Genomic DNA, 14,705 nt, shown 5'->3' with positions numbered 1-14,705 from the left:
CTCCCTGAAGTAGAACTTCTGCTCTGCCATGTGCTACATTGCCCTAGAGGTGCAAGGCACCAAGTGCTGCCTTCTTTCCAAAGAGGGAGACTGGAACAAAAGCGTTTTGTTTCCAGCTCTTTGGGAAGCTAAGAGAAAACACGCTCTGCACAGTGCTCTTACAGCCTACCGGGAACATCTCCTACAAAGGCCTGTGAAACGCAGTTTCGTTGCAGGCCTGACCTGGCAGAAGTACAACATCTGCTCTGCGTGAGCTACATTGCCCTAGAGCTGCAAGGCACAAAGTGCTGCTTCTTTACTTAAGGGCAGATGGCCCCTAAAGCATCTTGCTTCCAGCTCTTTGGGAAGCTAAGAGAAAACACGCTCTGCACAGTCCTCTTACAGCCTACCGGGAACATCTCTTACAAAGGCCTGTGAAACGCAGTTTCTTTGCAGGCCTGACCTGGCAGAAGTACAACATCTGCTCTGCGTGAGCTACATTGCCCTAGAGCTGCAAGGCACAAAGTGCTGCCTTCTTTACTTAAGGGCAGATGGCCCCCAAAGCATCTTGCTTCCAGCTCTCTGGGAAGCTAAGAAACAACTCGCTCTGCACAGTGCTCTAACAGCCTACCGGGAACATCTCTTACAAAGGCCTGTGAAACGCAGTTTCTTTGCGGGCCTGATCTGGCTGAAGTAGAACTTCTGCTCGGGGTGTGCTACATTGCCCTAGAGCTGCAAGGCACAAAGTGCTGCCTTCTTTCCAAAGGGTGAGAATGGCCCCAAGGCATCTTGCTTCCAGCTCTTTGGGAAGCTAAGAAACAAGTCGCTCTGCACAGTGCTCGTACAGCCTACTGGGAACATGTTTTACAAAGGCCTGTGAAATGCAGTTTCTTTGCAGGCGTGATCTCCCTGAAGTAGAACTTCTGCTCTGCCATGTGCTACATTGCCCTAGAGGTGCAAGGCACCAAGTGCTGCCTTCTTTCCAAAGAGGGAGACTGGACCAAAAGCGTTATGTTTCCAGCTCTTTGGGAAGCTAAGAGAAAACACGCTCTGCACAGTGCTCTTACAGCCTACCGGGAACATCTCTTACAAAGGCCTGTGAAACGCAGTTTCTTTGCAGGCCTGACCTGGCAGAAGTACAACATCTGCTCTGCGTGAGCTACATTGCCCTAGAGCTGCAAGGCACAAAGTGCTGCCTTCTTTACTTAAGGGCAGATGGCCCCCAAAGCATCTTGCTTCCAGGTCTTTGGGAAGCTAACAAAGAACTCGCTCTGCACAGTGCTCTAACAGCCCACAGGGAACATTTCTTACAAAGGCCTGTGAAACGCAGTTTCTTTGAAAGCCTGATCTGGCTGAAGAAGAACTTCTGCTCTTGGTGTGCTACATTGCCCTAGAGCTGTAAGGCACAAAGTGCTGCCTTCTTTCCAAAGGGTGAGAATGGCCCCAAAGCATCTTGCTTCCAGCTCTTTGGGAAGCTAAGAAACAAGTCGCTCTGCACAGTGCTCTTACAGCCTACTGGGAACATGTTTTACAAAGGCCTGTGAAATGCAGTTTCTTTGCAGGCGTGATCTCCCTGAAGTAGAACTTCTGCTCTGCCATGTGCTACATTGCCCTAGAGGTGCAAGGCACCAAGTGCTGCCTTCTTTCCAAAGGGTCAGAAGGACCCCAAAGCATCTTGCTTCCAGCTCTTTGCTAAGCTAAGAAACAAGTCGCTCTGCACAGTGCTCTTACAGCCTACTGGGAACATGTTTTACAAAGACCTGTGAAATGCAGTTTCTTTGCAGGGGTGATCTCCCTGAAGTAGAACTTCTGCTCTGCCATGTGCTACATTGCCCTAGAGGTGCAAGGCACCAAGTGCTGCCTTCTTTCCAAAATGGGAGACTGGACCAAAAGCGTTTTGTTTCCAGCTCTTTGGGAAGCTAAGAGAAAACACGCTCTGCACAGTGCTCTTACAGCCTACCGGGAACATCTCTTACAAAGGCCTGTGAAACGAAGTTTCTTTGCAGGTCTGATCTAGCTGTAGTAGAACTTCCTCTCTGGGTGTGCTACATTGCCCTAGAGCTGCAAGGCACAAAGTGCCTCATTCTTTCCAAAGGGTGAGAAGGGCCCCAAAGCATCTTGCTTCCGGCTCTTTGGGAAGCTAAGAAACAACTCGCTCTGCACAGTGCTCTAACAGCCTACCGGGAACATCTCTTACAAAGGCCTGTGAAACGAAGTTTCTTTGCAGGTCTGATCTGGCTGAAGTAGAACTTCTGCTCTGGGTGTGCTACATTGCCCTAGAGCTGCAAGGCAAAAACAGCTGCCTTCTTTCCAAAGGGTGAGAAGGGCCCCAAAGCATCTTGCTTCCAGCTCTTTGGGAAGCTAAGAAAGAACTCGCTCTGCACAGTGCTCTAACAGCCTACCGGGAACATCTCTTACAAAGGCCTGTGAAATGCAGTTTCTTTGCGGGCCTGATCTGGCAGAAGTAGAACTTCTGCTCTGGGTGTGCTACATTGCCCTAGAGCTGCAAGGCTCAAAGTGCTGCCTTCTTTCCAAAGGGTCAGAAGGACCCCAAAGCATCTTGCTTCCAGCTCTTTGGGAAGCTAAGAAACAAGTCGCTCTGCACAGTGCTCTTACAGCCTACAGGGAACATGTTTTAGAAAGGTCTGTGAAATGCAGTTTCTTTGCAGGCGTGATCTCCCTGAAGTAGAACTTCTGCTCAGCCATGTGCTACATTGCCCTAGAGGTGCAAGGCACCAAGTGCTGCCTTCTTTCCAAAGAGGGAGACTGGAACAAAAGCGTTTTGTTTCCAGCTCTTTGGGAAGCTAAGAGAAAACACGCTCTGCACAGTGCTCTTACAGCCTACCGGGAACATCTCCTACAAAGGCCTGTGAAACGCAGTTTCGTTGCAGGCCTGACCTGGCAGAAGTACAACATCTGCTCTGCGTGAGCTACATTGCCCTAGAGCTGCAAGGCACAAAGTGCTGCTTCTTTACTTAAGGGCAGATGGCCCCTAAAGCATCTTGCTTCCAGCTCTTTGGGAAGCTAAGAGAAAACACGCTCTGCACAGTCCTCTTACAGCCTACCGGGAACATCTCTTACAAAGGCCTGTGAAACGCAGTTTCTTTGCAGGCCTGACCTGGCAGAAGTACAACATCTGCTCTGCGTGAGCTACATTGCCCTAGAGCTGCAAGGCACAAAGTGCTGCCTTCTTTACTTAAGGGCAGATGGCCCCCAAAGCATCTTGCTTCCAGCTCTCTGGGAAGCTAAGAAACAACTCGCTCTGCACAGTGCTCTAACAGCCTACCGGGAACATCTCTTACAAAGGCCTGTGAAACGCAGTTTCTTTGCGGGCCTGATCTGGCTGAAGTAGAACTTCTGCTCGGGGTGTGCTACATTGCCCTAGAGCTGCAAGGCACAAAGTGCTGCCTTCTTTCCAAAGGGTGAGAATGGCCCCAAGGCATCTTGCTTCCAGCTCTTTGGGAAGCTAAGAAACAAGTCGCTCTGCACAGTGCTCGTACAGCCTACTGGGAACATGTTTTACAAAGGCCTGTGAAATGCAGTTTCTTTGCAGGCGTGATCTCCCTGAAGTAGAACTTCTGCTCTGCCATGTGCTACATTGCCCTAGAGGTGCAAGGCACCAAGTGCTGCCTTCTTTCCAAAGAGGGAGACTGGACCAAAAGCGTTATGTTTCCAGCTCTTTGGGAAGCTAAGAGAAAACACGCTCTGCACAGTGCTCTTACAGCCTACCGGGAACATCTCTTACAAAGGCCTGTGAAACGCAGTTTCTTTGCAGGCCTGACCTGGCGGAAGTAGAACTTCTGCTCTGGGTGTGCTGCATCGCCCTAGAGCTGCAAGGAGCAAAGTGCTGCGTTCTTTCCATAGGGGCATATGGGCCCCAAAGCATCTTGCTTCCAGCTCTCTGGGAAGCTAAGAAACTAGTCGCTCTGCACAGTGCTCTTACAGCCTACAGGGAACATCTCTTACAAAGGCCTGTGAAACGAAGTTTCTTTGCAGGTATGATGTAGCTGAAGCAGAACTTCTGCTGTGGGTGTGCTACATTGCCCTAGAGCTGCAAGGCACAAAGTGCTGCCTTCTTTCCAAAGGGTGAGAAGGGCCCCAAAGCATCTTGCTTCCAGCTCTTTCTGAAGCTAAGAAACAAGTCGCTCTGCACAGTGCTCTTACAGCCTACCGGGAACATCTCTTACAAAGGCCTGTGAAACGCAGTTTCTTTGCAGGCCTGACCTGGCAGAAGTACAACATCTGCTCTGCGTGAGCTACATTGCCCTAGAGCTGCAAGGCACAAAGTGCTGCCTTCTTTACTTAAGGGCAGATGGCCCCCAAAGCATCTTGCTTCCAGGTCTTTTGGAAGCTAAGAAAGAACTCGCGCTGCACAGTGCTCTAACAGCCCACAGGGAACATTTCTTACAAAGGCCTGTGAAACGCAGTTTCTTTGAAAGCCTGATCTGGCTGAAGAAGAACTTCTGCTCTGGGTGTGCTACATTGCCCTAGAGCTGTAAGGCACAAAGTGCTGCCTTCTTTCAAAATGGTGAGAATGGCCCCAAAGCATCTTGCTTCCAGCTCTTTGGGAAGCTAAGAAACAAGTCGCTCTGCACAGTGCTCTTACAGCCTACTGGGAACATGTTTTACAAAGGTCTGTGAAATGCAGTATCTTTGCAGGCATGATCTCCCTGAAGTAGAACTTCTGCTCTGCCATGTGCTACATTGCCCTAGAGGTGCAAGGCACCAAGTGCTGCCTTCTTTCCAAAGAGGGAGACTGGACAAAAAGGCTTTTGTCTCCAGCTCTTTGGGAAGCTAAGTGAAAACACTCTCTGCACAGTGCTCTTACAGCCTACCGGGAACATCTCTTACAAAGGCCTGTGAAACGAAGTTTCTTTGAAGGCCTGATCTGGCTGAAGTAGAACTTCTGCTCTGTGTGTGCTACATTGCCCTAGAGCTGCAAGGCTCAAAGTGCTGCCTTCTTTCCAAAGGGTCAGAAGGACCCCAAAGCATCTTGCTTCCAGCTCTTTGGGAAGCTAAGAAACAAGTCGCTCTGCACAGTGCTCTTACAGCCTACAGGGAACATGTTTTAGAAAGGCCTGTGAAATGCAGTTTCTTTGCAGGCGTGATCTCCCTGAAGTAGAACTTCTGCTCTGCCATGTGCTACATTGCCCTAGAGGTGCAAGGCACCAAGTGCTGCCTTCTTTCCAAAGAGGGAGACTGGACCAAAAGCGTTTTGTTTCCAGCTCTTTGGGAAGCTAAGAGAAAACACGCTCTGCACAGTGCTCTTACAGCCTACCGGGAACATCTCCTACAAAGGCCTGTGAAACGCAGTTTCTTTGCAGGCCTGACCTGGCAGAAGTACAACATCTGCTCTGCGTGAGCTACATTGCCCTAGAGCTGCAAGGCACAAAGTGCTGCTTCTTTACTTAAGGGCAGATGGCCCCTAAAGCATCTTGCTTCCAGCTCTTTGGGAAGCTAAGAGAAAACACGCTCTGCACAGTCCTCTTACAGCCTACCGGGAACATCTCTTACAAAGGCCTGTGAAACGCAGTTTCTTTGCAGGCCTGACCTGGCAGAAGTACAACATCTGCTCTGTGTGAGCTACATTGCCCTAGAGCTGCAAGGCACAAAGTGCTGCCTTCTTTACTTAAGGGCAGATGGCCCCAAAAGCATCTTGCTTCCAGCTCTCTGGGAAGCTAAGAAACAACTCGCTCTGCACAGTGCTCTAACAGCCTACCGGGAACATCTCTTACAAAGGCCTGTGAAACGCAGTTTCTTTGCGGGCCTGATCTGGCTGAAGTAGAACTTCTGCTCGGGGTGTGCTACATTGCCCTAGAGCTGCAAGGCACAAAGTGCTGCCTTCTTTCCAAAGGGTGAGAATGGCCCCAAAGCATCTTGCTTCCAGCTCTTTGGGAAGCTAAGAAACAAGTCGCTCTGCACAGTGCTCTTACAGCCTACTGGGAACATGTTTTACAAAGGCCTGTGAAATGCAGTTTCTTTGCAGGCGTGATCTCCCTGAAGTAGAACTTCTGCTCTGCCATGTGCTACATTGCCCTAGAGGTGCAAGGCACCAAGTGCTGCCTTCTTTCCAAAGAGGGAGACTGGACCAAAAGCGTTTTGTTTCCAGCTCTTTGGGAAGCTAAGAGAAAACACGCTCTGCACAGTGCTCTTACAGCCTACCGGGAACATCTCTTACAAAGGCCTGTGAAACGCAGTTTCTTTGCAGGCCTGACCTGGCAGAAGTAGAACTTCTGCTCTGGGTGTGCTGCATCGCCCTAGAGCTGCAAGGCACAAAGTGCTGCGTTCTTTCCATAGGGGCATATGGGCCCCAAAGCATCTTGCTTCCAGCTCTCTGGGAAGCTAAGAAACTAGTCGCTCTGCACAGTGCTCTTACAGCCTACAGGGAACATCTCTTACAAAGGCCTGTGAAACGAAGTTTCTTTGCAGGTCCGATGTAGCTGAAGCAGAACTTCTGCTGTGGGTGTGCTACATTGCCCTAGAGCTGCAAGGCACAAAGTGCTGCCTTCTTTCCAAAGGGTGAGAAGTGCCCCAAAGCATCTTGCTTCCAGCTCTTTCTGAAGCTAAGAAACAAGTCGCTCTGCACAGTGCTCTTACAGCCTACTGGGAACATGTTTTACAAAGGCCTGTGAAATGCAGTTTCTTTGCAGGCGTGATCTCCCTGAAGTAGAACTTCTGCTCTGCCATGTGCTACATCGCCCTAGAGGTGCAAGGCACCAAGTGCTGCCTTGTTTACAAAGAGGGAGACTGGTCCAAAAGCGTTTTGTTTCCAGCTCTTTGGGAAGCTAAGAGAAAACACGCTCTGCACAGTGCTCTTACAGCCTACCGGGAACATCTCTTACAAAGGCCTGTGAAACGCAGTTTCTTTGCAGGCCTGACCTGGCAGAAGTACAACATCTGCTCTGCGTGAGCTACATTGCCCTAGAGCTGCAAGGCACAAAGTGCTGCCTTCTTTACTTAAGGGCAGATGGCCCCCAAAGCATCTTGCTTCCAGGTCTTTGGGAAGCTAACAAAGAACTCGCTCTGCACAGTGCTCTAACAGCCCACAGGGAACATTTCTTACAAAGGCCTGTGAAACGCAGTTTCTTTGAAAGCCTGATCTGGCTGAAGAAGAACTTCTGCTCTTGGTGTGCTACATTGCCCTAGAGCTGTAAGGCACAAAGTGCTGCCTTCTTTCCAAAGGGTGAGAATGGCCCCAAAGCATCTTGCTTCCAGCTCTTTGGGAAGCTAAGAAACAAGTCGCTCTGCACAGTGCTCTTACAGCCTACTGGGAACATGTTTTACAAAGGCCTGTGAAATGCAGTTTCTTTGCAGGCGTGATCTCCCTGAAGTAGAACTTCTGCTCTGCCATGTGCTACATTGCCCTAGAGGTGCAAGGCACCAAGTGCTGCCTTCTTTCCAAAGGGTCAGAAGGACCCCAAAGCATCTTGCTTCCAGCTCTTTGCTAAGCTAAGAAACAAGTCGCTCTGCACAGTGCTCTTACAGCCTACTGGGAACATGTTTTACAAAGACCTGTGAAATGCAGTTTCTTTGCAGGGGTGATCTCCCTGAAGTAGAACTTCTGCTCTGCCATGTGCTACATTGCCCTAGAGGTGCAAGGCACCAAGTGCTGCCTTCTTTCCAAAATGGGAGACTGGACCAAAAGCGTTTTGTTTCCAGCTCTTTGGGAAGCTAAGAGAAAACACGCTCTGCACAGTGCTCTTACAGCCTACCGGGAACATCTCTTACAAAGGCCTGTGAAACGAAGTTTCTTTGCAGGTCTGATCTAGCTGTAGTAGAACTTCCTCTCTGGGTGTGCTACATTGCCCTAGAGCTGCAAGGCACAAAGTGCCTCATTCTTTCCAAAGGGTGAGAAGGGCCCCAAAGCATCTTGCATCCGGCTCTTTGGGAAGCTAAGAAACAACTCGCTCTGCACAGTGCTCTAACAGCCTACCGGGAACATCTCTTACAAAGGCCTGTGAAACGAAGTTTCTTTGCAGGTCTGATCTGGCTGAAGTAGAACTTCTGCTCTGGGTGTGCTACATTGCCCTAGAGCTGCAAGGCAAAAACAGCTGCCTTCTTTCCAAAGGGTGAGAAGGGCCCCAAAGCATCTTGCTTCCAGCTCTTTGGGAAGCTAAGAAACAACTCGCTCTGCACAGTGCTCTAACAGCCTACCGGGAACATCTCTTACAAAGGCCTGTGAAATGCAGTTTCTTTGCGGGCCTGATCTGGCAGAAGTAGAACTTCTGCTCTGGGTGTGCTACATTGCCCTAGAGCTGCAAGGCTCAAAGTGCTGCCTTCTTTCCAAAGGGTCAGAAGGACCCCAAAGCATCTTGCTTCCAGCTCTTTGGGAAGCTAAGAAACAAGTCGCTCTGCACAGTGCTCTTACAGCCTACAGGGAACATGTTTTAGAAAGGTCTGTGAAATGCAGTTTCTTTGCAGGCGTGATCTCCCTGAAGTAGAACTTCTGCTCTGCCATGTGCTACATTGCCCTAGAGGTGCAAGGCACCAAGTGCTGCCTTCTTTCCAAAGAGGGAGACTGGAACAAAAGCGTTTTGTTTCCAGCTCTTTGGGAAGCTAAGAGAAAACACGCTCTGCACAGTGCTCTTACAGCCTACCGGGAACATCTCCTACAAAGGCCTGTGAAACGCAGTTTCGTTGCAGGCCTGACCTGGCAGAAGTACAACATCTGCTCTGCGTGAGCTACATTGCCCTAGAGCTGCAAGGCACAAAGTGCTGCTTCTTTACTTAAGGGCAGATGGCCCCTAAAGCATCTTGCTTCCAGCTCTTTGGGAAGCTAAGAGAAAACACGCTCTGCACAGTCCTCTTACAGCCTACCGGGAACATCTCTTACAAAGGCCTGTGAAACGCAGTTTCTTTGCAGGCCTGACCTGGCAGAAGTACAACATCTGCTCTGCGTGAGCTACATTGCCCTAGAGCTGCAAGGCACAAAGTGCTGCCTTCTTTACTTAAGGGCAGATGGCCCCCAAAGCATCTTGCTTCCAGCTCTCTGGGAAGCTAAGAAACAACTCGCTCTGCACAGTGCTCTAACAGCCTACCGGGAACATCTCTTACAAAGGCCTGTGAAACGCAGTTTCTTTGCGGGCCTGATCTGGCTGAAGTAGAACTTCTGCTCGGGGTGTGCTACATTGCCCTAGAGCTGCAAGGCACAAAGTGCTGCCTTCTTTCCAAAGGGTGAGAATGGCCCCAAGGCATCTTGCTTCCAGCTCTTTGGGAAGCTAAGAAACAAGTCGCTCTGCACAGTGCTCGTACAGCCTACTGGGAACATGTTTTACAAAGGCCTGTGAAATGCAGTTTCTTTGCAGGCGTGATCTCCCTGAAGTAGAACTTCTGCTCTGCCATGTGCTACATTGCCCTAGAGGTGCAAGGCACCAAGTGCTGCCTTCTTTCCAAAGAGGGAGACTGGACCAAAAGCGTTATGTTTCCAGCTCTTTGGGAAGCTAAGAGAAAACACGCTCTGCACAGTGCTCTTACAGCCTACCGGGAACATCTCTTACAAAGGCCTGTGAAACGCAGTTTCTTTGCAGGCCTGACCTGGCAGAAGTACAACATCTGCTCTGTGTGAGCTACATTGCCCTAGAGCTGCAAGGCACAAAGTGCTGCCTTCTTTACTTAAGGGCAGATGGCCCCAAAAGCATCTTGCTTCCAGCTCTCTGGGAAGCTAAGAAACAACTCGCTCTGCACAGTGCTCTAACAGCCTACCGGGAACATCTCTTACAAAGGCCTGTGAAACGCAGTTTCTTTGCGGGCCTGATCTGGCTGAAGTAGAACTTCTGCTCGGGGTGTGCTACATTGCCCTAGAGCTGCAAGGCACAAAGTGCTGCCTTCTTTCCAAAGGGTGAGAATGGCCCCAAAGCATCTTGCTTCCAGCTCTTTGGGAAGCTAAGAAACAAGTCGCTCTGCACAGTGCTCTTACAGCCTACTGGGAACATGTTTTACAAAGGCCTGTGAAATGCAGTTTCTTTGCAGGCGTGATCTCCCTGAAGTAGAACTTCTGCTCTGCCATGTGCTACATTGCCCTAGAGGTGCAAGGCACCAAGTGCTGCCTTCTTTCCAAAGAGGGAGACTGGACCAAAAGCGTTTTGTTTCCAGCTCTTTGGGAAGCTAAGAGAAAACACGCTCTGCACAGTGCTCTTACAGCCTACCGGGAACATCTCTTACAAAGGCCTGTGAAACGCAGTTTCTTTGCAGGCCTGACCTGGCAGAAGTAGAACTTCTGCTCTGGGTGTGCTGCATCGCCCTAGAGCTGCAAGGCACAAAGTGCTGCATTATTTCCATAGGGGCATATGGGCCCCAAAGCATCTTGCTTCCAGCTCTCTGGGAAGCTAAGAAACTAGTCGCTCTGCACAGTGCTCTTACAGCCTACAGGGAACATCTCTTACAAAGGCCTGTGAAACGAAGTTTCTTTGCAGGTCCGATGTAGCTGAAGCAGAACTTCTGCTGTGGGTGTGCTACATTGCCCTAGAGCTTCAAGGCACAAAGTGCTGCCTTCTCTCCAAAGGGTGAGAAGTGCCCCAAAGCATCTTGCTTCCAGCTCTTTCTGAAGCTAAGAAACAAGTCGCTCTGCACAGTGCTCTTACAGCCTACTGGGAACATGTTTTACAAAGGCCTGTGAAACGCAGTTTCTTTGCAGGCGTGATCTCCCTGAAGTAGAACTTCTGCTCTGCCATGTGCTACATCGCCCTAGAGGTGCAAGGCACCAAGTGCTGCCTTGTTTACAAAGAGGGAGACTGGTCCAAAAGCGTTTTGTTTCCAGCTCTTTGGGAAGCTAAGAGAAAACACGCTCTGCACAGTGCTCTTACAGCCTACCGGGAACATCTCTTACAAAGGCCTGTGAAACGCAGTTTCTTTGCAGGCCTGACCTGGCAGAAGTACAACATCTGCTCTGCGTGAGCTACATTGCCCTAGAGCTGCAAGGCACAAAGTGCTGCCTTCTTTACTTAAGGGCAGATGGCCCCCAAAGCATCTTGCTTCCAGGTCTTTGGGAAGCTAACAAAGAACTCGCTCTGCACAGTGCTCTAACAGCCCACAGGGAACATTTCTTACAAAGGCCTGTGAAACGCAGTTTCTTTGAAAGCCTGATCTGGCTGAAGAAGAACTTCTGCTCTTGGTGTGCTACATTGCCCTAGAGCTGTAAGGCACAAAGTGCTGCCTTCTGTCCAAAGGGTGAGAATGGCCCCAAAGCATCTTGCTTCCAGCTCTTTGGGAAGCTAAGAAACAAGTCGCTCTGCACAGTGCTCTTACAGCCTACTGGGAACATGTTTTACAAAGGCCTGTGAAATGCAGTTTCTTTGCCGGCGTGATCTCCCTGAAGTAGAACTTCTGCTCTGCCATGTGCTACATTGCCCTAGAGGTGCAAGGCACCAAGTGCTGCCTTCTTTCCAAAGGGTCAGAAGGACCCCAAAGCATCTTGCTTCCAGCTCTTTGCTAAGCTAAGAAACAAGTCGCTCTGCACAGTGCTCTTACAGCCTACTGGGAACATGTTTTACAAAGACCTGTGAAATGCAGTTTCTTTGCAGGGGTGATCTCCCTGAAGTAGAACTTCTGCTCTGCCATGTGCTACATTGCCCTAGAGGTGCAAGGCACCAAGTGCTGCCTTCTTTCCAAAATGGGAGACTGGACCAAAAGCGTTTTGTTTCCAGCTCTTTGGGAAGCTAAGAGAAAACACGCTCTGCACAGTGCTCTTACAGCCTACCGGGAACATCTCTTACAAAGGCCTGTGAAACGAAGTTTCTTTGCAGGTCTGATCTAGCTGTAGTAGAACTTCCTCTCTGGGTGTGCTACATTGCCCTAGAGCTGCAAGGCACAAAGTGCCTCATTCTTTCCAAAGGGTGAGAAGGGCCCCAAAGCATCTTGCTTCCGGCTCTTTGGGAAGCTAAGAAACAACTCGCTCTGCACAGTGCTCTAACAGCCTACCGGGAACATCTCTTACAAAGGCCTGTGAAACGAAGTTTCTTTGCAGGTCTGATCTGGCTGAAGTAGAACTTCTGCTCTGGGTGTGCTACATTGCCCTAGAGCTGCAAGGCAAAAACAGCTGCCTTCTTTCCAAAGGGTGAGAAGGGCCCCAAAGCATCTTGCTTCCAGCTCTTTGGGAAGCTAAGAAACAACTCGCTCTGCACAGTGCTCTAACAGCCTACCGGGAACATCTCTTACAAAGGCCTGTGAAATGCAGTTTCTTTGCGGGCCTGATCTGGCAGAAGTAGAACTTCTGCTCTGGGTGTGCTACATTGCCCTAGAGCTGCAAGGCTCAAAGTGCTGCCTTCTTTCCAAAGGGTCAGAAGGACCCCAAAGCATCTTGCTTCCAGCTCTTTGGGAAGCTAAGAAACAAGTCGCTCTGCACAGTGCTCTTACAGCCTACAGGGAACATGTTTTAGAAAGGTCTGTGAAATGCAGTTTCTTTGCAGGCGTGATCTCCCTGAAGTAGAACTTCTGCTCTGCCATGTGCTACATTGCCCTAGAGGTGCAAGGCACCAAGTGCTGCCTTCTTTCCAAAGAGGGAGACTGGAACAAAAGCGTTTTGTTTCCAGCTCTTTGGGAAGCTAAGAGAAAACACGCTCTGCACAGTGCTCTTACAGCCTACCGGGAACATCTCCTACAAAGGCCTGTGAAACGCAGTTTCGTTGCAGGCCTGACCTGGCAGAAGTACAACATCTGCTCTGCGTGAGCTACATTGCCCTAGAGCTGCAAGGCACAAAGTGCTGCTTCTTTACTTAAGGGCAGATGGCCCCTAAAGCATCTTGCTTCCAGCTCTTTGGGAAGCTAAGAGAAAACACGCTCTGCACAGTCCTCTTACAGCCTACCGGGAACATCTCTTACAAAGGCCTGTGAAACGCAGTTTCTTTGCAGGCCTGACCTGGCAGAAGTACAACATCTGCTCTGCGTGAGCTACATTGCCCTAGAGCTGCAAGGCACAAAGTGCTGCCTTCTTTACTTAAGGGCAGATGGCCCCCAAAGCATCTTGCTTCCAGCTCTCTGGGAAGCTAAGAAACAACTCGCTCTGCACAGTGCTCTAACAGCCTACCGGGAACATCTCTTACAAAGGCCTGTGAAACGCAGTTTCTTTGCGGGCCTGATCTGGCTGAAGTAGAACTTCTGCTCGGGGTGTGCTACATTGCCCTAGAGCTGCAAGGCACAAAGTGCTGCCTTCTTTCCAAAGGGTGAGAATGGCCCCAAGGCATCTTGCTTCCAGCTCTTTGGGAAGCTAAGAAACAAGTCGCTCTGCACAGTGCTCGTACAGCCTACTGGGAACATGTTTTACAAAGGCCTGTGAAATGCAGTTTCTTTGCAGGCGTGATCTCCCTGAAGTAGAACTTCTGCTCTGCCATGTGCTACATTGCCCTAGAGGTGCAAGGCACCAAGTGCTGCCTTCTTTCCAAAGAGGGAGACTGGACCAAAAGCGTTATGTTTCCAGCTCTTTGGGAAGCTAAGAGAAAACACGCTCTGCACAGTGCTCTTACAGCCTACCGGGAACATCTCTTACAAAGGCCTGTGAAACGCAGTTTCTTTGCAGGCCTGACCTGGCAGAAGTAGAACTTCTGCTCTGGGTGTGCTGCATCGCCCTAGAGCTGCAAGGCACAAAGTGCTGCGTTCTTTCCATAGGGGCATATGGGCCCCAAAGCATCTTGCTTCCAGCTCTCTGGGAAGCTAAGAAACTAGTCGCTCTGCACAGTGCTCTTACAGCCTACAGGGAACATCTCTTACAAAGGCCTGTGAAACGAAGTTTCTTTGCAGGTCCGATGTAGCTGTAGCAGAACTTCTGCTGTGGGTGTGCTACATTGCCCTAGAGCTGCAAGGCACAAAGTGCTGCCTTCTTTCCAAAGGGTGAGAAGTGCCCCAAAGCATCTTGCTTCCAGCTCTTTCTGAAGCTAAGAAACAAGTCGCTCTGCACAGTGCTCTTACAGCCTACTGGGAACATGTTTTACAAAGGCCTGTGAAATGCAGTTTCTTTGCAGGCGTGATCTCCCTGAAGTAGAACTTCTGCTCTGCCATGTGCTACATCGCCCTAGAGGTGCAAGGCACCAAGTGCTGCCTTGTTTACAAAGAGGGAGACTGGTCCAAAAGCGTTTTGTTTCCAGCTCTTTGGGAAGCTAAGAGAAAACACGCTCTGCACAGTGCTCTTACAGCCTACCGGGAACATCTCTTACAAAGGCCTGTGAAACGAAGTTTCTTTGCAGGTCTGATCTAGCTGTAGTAGAACTTCCTCTCTGGGTGTGCTACATTGCCCTAGAGCTGCAAGGCACAAAGTGCCTCATTCTTTCCAAAGGGTGAGAAGGGCCCCAAAGCATCTTGCTTCCGGCTCTTTGGGAAGCTAAGAAACAACTCGCTCTGCACAGTGCTCTAACAGCCTACCGGGAACATCTCTTACAAAGGCCTGTGAAACGAAGTTTCTTTGCAGGTCTGATCTGGCTGAAGTAGAACTTCTGCTCTGGGTGTGCTACATTGCCCTAGAGCTGCAAGGCAAAAACAGCTGCCTTCTTTCCAAAGGGTGAGAAGGGCCCCAAAGCATCTTGCTTCCAGCTCTTTGGGAAGCTAAGAAACAACTCGCTCTGCACAGTGCTCTAACAGCCTACCGGGAACATCTCTTACAAAGGCCTGTGAAATGCAGTTTCTTTGCGGGCCTGATCTGGCAGAAGTAGAACTTCTGCTCTGGGTGTGCTACATTGCCCTAGAGCTGCAAGGCTCAAAGTGCTGCCTTCTTTCCAAAGGGTCAGAAGGACCCCAAAGCA

The sequence above is a fragment of the Equus asinus genome, chromosome 1, assembly GCF_041296235.1.
Source record: "Equus asinus isolate D_3611 breed Donkey chromosome 1, EquAss-T2T_v2, whole genome shotgun sequence".
Classification (NCBI taxonomy): domain Eukaryota; kingdom Metazoa; phylum Chordata; class Mammalia; order Perissodactyla; family Equidae; genus Equus; species Equus asinus.
The sequence above is the reverse complement of the archived record's forward strand: the minus strand, read 5'-3'. Positions refer to the sequence as shown.